This window comes from Nyctereutes procyonoides, unplaced genomic scaffold (assembly GCF_905146905.1).
Source record: "Nyctereutes procyonoides isolate TBG_1078 unplaced genomic scaffold, NYPRO_anot_genome, whole genome shotgun sequence".
In the NCBI taxonomy this organism is placed as follows: domain Eukaryota; kingdom Metazoa; phylum Chordata; class Mammalia; order Carnivora; family Canidae; genus Nyctereutes; species Nyctereutes procyonoides.
The window spans coordinates 9369425-9376338 of NW_026575151.1; positions in this window are offsets into that span (position 1 = coordinate 9369425).

Consider the following 6914-nt stretch of genomic DNA (forward strand, 5'->3'; position numbering starts at 1 on the left):
TCTCAAATTAAACTATAAGTTATACTTTGAAGTCAGAAATACTCTTCCCCTTTCGATTTATATTTTCTGTAGCTCTTAATATTCCATAGACATTGTTTTACTCAAAGATGGGTAAGTGGACTACGTGTTAGGTTTCAGGTAAGCTATTGTGTATGACAGACACCATTAGAATAGAATCTTATCTTTGTCTGATTCATTAAATGACCACAGACTACAATCCACAGCCACACAGTGAGCATTTCAAGAGCACTGACAATGTGTATTTTTCTTTGTGTATCTAGCACCGGGGAGAGCCCCTACTATATTTGTGTTAGTTTAGGAACTCATTCAGAAAGTGAATGAATAAAAAGACAAGGAATTCTGGCCAGTTTTAAAATTTGAATAAAATGTTTATTTAATGAATGAAGGAATGAGGATTCACATTCACTAAACAGAAAACTGTTTGTTTAAAACAGTTAATTCTTCCAATTAAACTAAAGAGTAGGGAAAAAAAAAAAACAAGCCAATTGACCGGAGTCTATAAATGAAGAAATCTGTATTGATGAAAGGGATGATTTTATAATGCAAGCATCATGGCAAAAGAGTTAGGAAAGAAAACATTTCATTTTATTGAAAAATCAGCATCCTCAGAAGTTCTCACTATATGATTGACATGTCACAAAATCCTAAAGAGAGCTCGATGTGCAGGCAATATTTTCAAAGTGAGTGCACAGGAAGTATGCCAAGATGCCTGAATTCCTGTAAATGTGGCAACACTGCCTCAGTAAGGGTGCATGTAGTTGTGTTTCTTGTGATCTCAGTAGAAATTAATTTTGTTAGCATCCTTTAAAAACAAATGTAAAAGCTTGGCTTTGTTCTCCCATGTTCCAATTAAAATTAGGATTTTAACAATTATTTTTAGGAACCAAGTTGATGTTGACACATTACCATGCAGATAGTTTCGTGTTGTAGCAATGATGTTTTGTGCTTGGATGATAATAACTGTCAAAATGCAAGGGGTTAGTGAACAGGACCCATGGGGAATGGCAGGATGACACTCTATGCAAGACATTCTGCTAATAGGTCTGGGAGCAATTACTGTATGGTTTATGATCACAACACTTAACCCTCTCCCTCTCAGACTGGAGGCAGCTTAGCTAGCAATCTGCTCTAGGAGATTTTCAGCACTCTATGTTTTACTGGTAAAGTCCACCTACAAGGCATGTTACGAAGATTGTCAAATATGTCTGTGCATTAGGAACATGAATGTGGTCTATAACACGACTGCCACACAGCAAATGAGCAAACCTAGAGGAGACTGGGGCCTCTGACTTCATCTGCTCCAGAATCAGCCTCTTCAGATTACTTGCATTTCTAACTTTAAGTCAGTTGATCAGTTACTCTTCTCTTGCTTTCACACACTGCTCCTTCATATCAGCACTAAGGTCTCATTATTTTTACTTGAATGTTGTTTTGGCATAGTGCAAACTCCTATTTTCTTTAAAGGAAGTGTAAACGTGTGAGTCATGTTTACAGAAGACAACATAAGCCCTTGGTAATCATCACATCTACCCATTATTCAACAGTCTTTCTAAAATATTCCAAATCTGCTACCATCTCCCTTCCTGCCAACCAGTATGGTACCTTGGTTTCTCAACTGTTTAATTTTTTCCATATACCACATCATGTTTCGTAACTCATTTACCCCATCATCTACTATCAAGAAAGAACAGCAAGTAATCTTCAGATTAAACCACAAGGAGTGTGTGTGTGTGTGTGTGTGTGTGTGTGTGTGTGTGTGTAGGGGGGGAGATGATAACAAATATGATTATTGAAAGGAATCTTCATAATTTGGAGATTTGGAGAAAGTCAGTGGCAATATGGCAAAGGTTAAATGTGATATTGGACCACATTTGATTTGGAGATAGTTTATGAGCTGATAAGATTCAGATAGAATGTTTCTAATTCCATTCAGTATGGCTTCCAGTGACTGACAATTTGCATTAACAATCAAAACATTATCTTCTAAATTGATCATTACATATAACATAGGAATTTTTACAAATGACCTCTGTGAGGTGCTTCTAACAAATATATGTTTGGGGTAAATAGACATTTATTTCCTCTACTATCTCATACAATAAATTTACCTTTCTTCTGTGCAACATTTAACTGAATCAATTTGCAAAATGGAAGTATTATTGCCAATAATAACTTTCATTTTTTAATGCTTACTGTGGAAAATTATTCGAGGTGTCTGTTTAGTTGAGAACCCCAACCGGGGTTTGCACAGCTTATAAATTGAGGGAGTACTATTTATATTTTATTTATTATAAATAAATAGATATATTTATTATATATCTCCTTATAATTTTCATCGCATTCAACAATAAACTTTTGCAATGGAAGGGCAGCTTTTTCTAATTCATGCAAAGGCACTGTGAAGGACAGCAAGAGGCAAATTTCTTATATTTGCTTTTCAACCCCAAAATTTGAGGTTTCAAACAGAAGTTCATATAATATGAACTGGCTAGAGATGTTTGTGTTGGTAGTGGACACTTGCCCATGCTGGGCCATCAGAATTTTCTCCTGATCTGTTTCTCCATCAACTTGAAACTAAGGACAAGAAAAGCTAAGAGCTACCAGCCAACAACTACTGGGAGGCCAACATCTGCCTCATAATTAGGTCAAAGAATCTTCTTTTTGCAGGGAGATGAGAATATTAAAGACATAAAGAGAGGAGCATGGACACAAAGGGGAGGAAGATAGTATCTAAGAAATGGTTGGCTTAGGGTTTCAATGGCTTTCCACCTATTGATTCCAGTTGTTTCTGAATCCAGCTATCTTTTGTAGCATAGATTTCAGGACATATACACACATTATTTTCATGAAACAACCTCCCTCACAATTGAAAAATTAAATTACGTTGAGTGAAAAATGGTAGCCTTATCAATAGGAAATTACGATATTTTATAATGCCTGCTCTGATGGAAAAGGATAGAGTGTTGTATCCCAGAGACAAATTTGGGGAACATAGAAGTTTTTTTTTTGGAGGAAGTGCCATCTATGGAATGGCATGCAAGAAAGGTGGAGTTAGCCAGATGGATAACTGAGAAAGGATTCCAGGAAAAATGAACAACATTGCGAAGGCTGTAGATGAGAAAGAGCGAGGGGAGTTGAGAAGAAAGGAAGTAATCTGAGCCAGTGAAAGATGAGACTGGAGAGTTAAAAGTCTAGCTTTTAAACGACTTCATAAACTGTCACAGAGTTTGAACTTAGTCCTGAGAGCAGTGGAGCAATGGAGAACACAAGATAGGGCTACTAAATAGGTAGAGGGCAACCATTTAGGGATTTGGGGGTCTTGTTGTTTTAATTACTTTGGTTTTTATCCAAACAGCATATTTACAACATGGGAGAACAGACTGACATTTCAGGGAAAAGGAGATAACTCTGCTTAGAATAAACAGAAATGTAGGAAAAAGTGATGAGAAGAAATAGGAAATGAGAGGGGATAAGGGTCACATGTTCACAAGACATATTATATAGGTAGCAGAGACACTGGAGGCAGGGAGTTAGTGAGAGGAAGAATCTCAGGACAGTTGGCAGTATGAAATGGACCACTTTACCAAACAAACTGGTGTGTGATTTTTTTTTTTGAGAAGCATGTTTTTCTCCCTTTCCTCTGACATGTTGTGAAAAGTGAGAAAAGCAGGGTTATGTAAGATAGGAACTGAGGAGACCTAAACAGCTATAAAATCTGATCTATTTGAAAGCATCTAGTTGGCTCAAAGGAAATATACAAAACGTAAGAGGATCTCTGGATCAATATGGAAAAGTGAGACATCCCAAACTCTTTTTTTTTTTTAACAAAAGCATGGCAGTCAAAAAAAAAAAAAAAGCATGGCAGTCTGAATCCATTTATTCATTCAATAAATATTTATTGCATACCTTCCATGTGTAAGGCACTATGTTGGGCATTAGGTATATATTGACCAGGAAGATATATACTATCTGTGTCCTCATGAAACTTAGTCTACTAGGTGAGATAATCATTAAACAAATGACTTTAAAATTATTAATAATTTTGAGAGTGTATAGCAAGGGGTTCTATTAATCTGTCTGTATTTAAGGAAGTAGTGCTTGAATGGTACTGTGGACCAAATTGTGTCCCCTGAATACATGTGTGGAAGTTCTAACCCTCAATATAACTGTATTTGGAAGTAGAGCTTTGTAAGGAAGTAACTAAATTTAAATGAGCTCATAAGAAGAAGGTTCTAACCCAATAGGGCTCGTGTCCTTATGAGGAAAGGAACATATACCAGAAGCATGCGTGCTCAGATCGCCATAACAGAACACTGCAGACTGGACAGCTAAACAACAGGAATTTATTTTTTCATAGTTCTAGAGGCCAGAAGTCCAGGATAAGGGTGCCAGCACAGTGAATTTCCCATAAGACTTCTATCCTTGGCTGCAATAGCCGCCTCTTCCCTGAGATGACACTCTAGGCTTCAAAGAGAAGGCAAGTCTCATTCTTCTCCTGTCATTACTGGTCACGAAGCAATATGTAACAGCTCATGTAATTACATATATATGCATGAATCTTTATTGAACAAATAATTTTTGCACTGTTTACCATAGTAACATTTCTCCTTCACAGAAACCTGATGAGGTAGGTAATATCATTATCACCATTATATAGACAAGGAAACTGAGGCACAGAGTTGGTGACAGAAAACTAGGATTTGTTTTGGAAGCTTGATCTCCCCTCACCGTGCCCATTATAATGTATTTACTTCTCCATTCTTTTTAAATACTTAAGTGAGATAGCATTGACAAATGAGGCTCAAAAGACTCAGACGTAAGAAGACCTGCTTCTAGATCCTGCTGGTTCAAAAGAGCTCCCAGAACTGGGTTCCAGGTAGGTTGCATTATAGTCCCTTCCTCCTGGCAAGGAATTCTTTGATTAAAAAAATAAAATTCACAGAGTCTTTTAGGAGAACCCCAAGATTAATCCGTGGTAGAGATAGTCAGTGTCAGATGACATACACTAACAACTGATGGAGTCTGCTTAGACAAGAAAACACCTATAGCCCTGGCAGGAGAGTCAGAGCACGCTGTCCCCTCGTAGTTCTACTGAGGGATCTAGATTTCCACTCCTTGGCCTCCCACTTACCTTCAGGAAGTGACAGGGCAGATCTTAGAAATCTTCTGTTTAGACAGAGCAGGTTACAGATAAAGAGAGAAAGCCACCTTGCATTCCCCAGGCGTGCTCTGCAGCTCAGCCTAGCTGCAGCATGTTTGCATCTCACAGCAAGATGGAGCTCCTGAAGAAATGGCGCCTGCTGTGGGAAGTCACTGCAAAGTGGGGAGGGAGGCTGGGCCACAACCCACCTGCATGGCTACTGCCCCCGGAGATGCTAGCTTCTGGGTGGCCACTTACAAAAGTGAGTAGGCTAAAAAAGAAACTTAAAACTTTAAAAAAGTAGATAATCACAAGTCGGTCAAAGGGAATGAGATGATAAAATGGTAAAAACAAAAACACAAACAGACAAAAAAAGAGAAGAAAATAAAAATAGCTAAAATCAATAATATGGCATGAATGGGAAAAGCTGCTAGACAAAACAGGTTTATAGCTGAATACAAGTGGGGTGGAATGTATCATGAGTGAGGACAGTAGCAGACGACCATGTAGTACCCTGCACTTCTCCCTTCCCGGCCTTTCTGCCAGGTCCAACCCCAGCTGGTTCCCCAACCCCTGAAGCATGAGACCTTTGGAGACATTCCCTCTGTAGGACGCCTCAGGCAAAGCCCTGGAATCTGCCTCTTCTGCCTAACCCAGATGGCTTGATACCCAAACTTCTAAAAGATATCTAATCAACACGCAGAGCTTCCGAGGAGCCATCCAATAGTACAGCGGATACAGAAGAAAAAACAAACCTACTGCCTCAGCCCCCAGCTGCCTGAACGTGCCTTAATTCTGCTGCTGTTGAAGAAGAATGCATAGTTTCCCTGTCAATCTTCACTTAGTTTTTCACTGAGCAGGTTTCAAGCCACCTGTCCACACAGAGCCAGATGTAGTAATACTACTGTTAGTGTTCCTGACAAGAACCATGGCATCTGTTGTGTGGCAACTGATTGTATATGGGTACGTACACACGTGTGCATGCTTGTGTGTCTGTGTGTCACGTTTTGAACATGCATTCTCTATCTTTATTTACTTTTCTAAATGGTACTGGTTTAGGCAACCACATGGGTAGGCTGCATTAATGGCCCTGATTCTTCATCCCTCCCTATTTTCAAGCCCTTTGCCATATGTCAAAGTCCAATTAAAATATTAATCTCATCCAGAAACCACCCTCAGACACACGAGAATAATGTTTGACTAGATGTCTGAGCACTCTGTGATCCAGTCAAGTTGACACCGAAAAAAAAAAAATCAACCATCACACTACGTGACTTTGCTATTACTCCCACAAAAAATATGTGCTATTTCCTCAGTCTTCAACTTAGCCCTGGCTATGTGACTTGCTTTGATCTTTGGAGTGTTAGTGTTAGCAGGCACGTCATGACCTCAGGCTTAACAAGCTTTTTGGTGCTTCTCCCCCATGCTCTTGCATCTCTGCCGTGACTCTGAAGTAGTACATCTGGAATATCCTGCTAAGTCCATGGGAAGATGAGCAGCTCATGAAGCAAAGCAGAGTTACCCCAGGTGAGCTCAGCCTGAATGAGCCGCCCTCAGCCAACCCACATCCTCGTTAACTAAGTGAAAGCTTATCATTGCATGACTCTGAGGACTTAGTTCAGTTATGCAGTGCCTTTGTGCTCATAGTTAACCATTACATCATCCATTTTGTTTATATGGACCTTTTTTTATCTGCTGTACATGTTCATTTGTTGCAGATTTTCCAAAACTACTTTGTCCTCTCGTCTGTTGT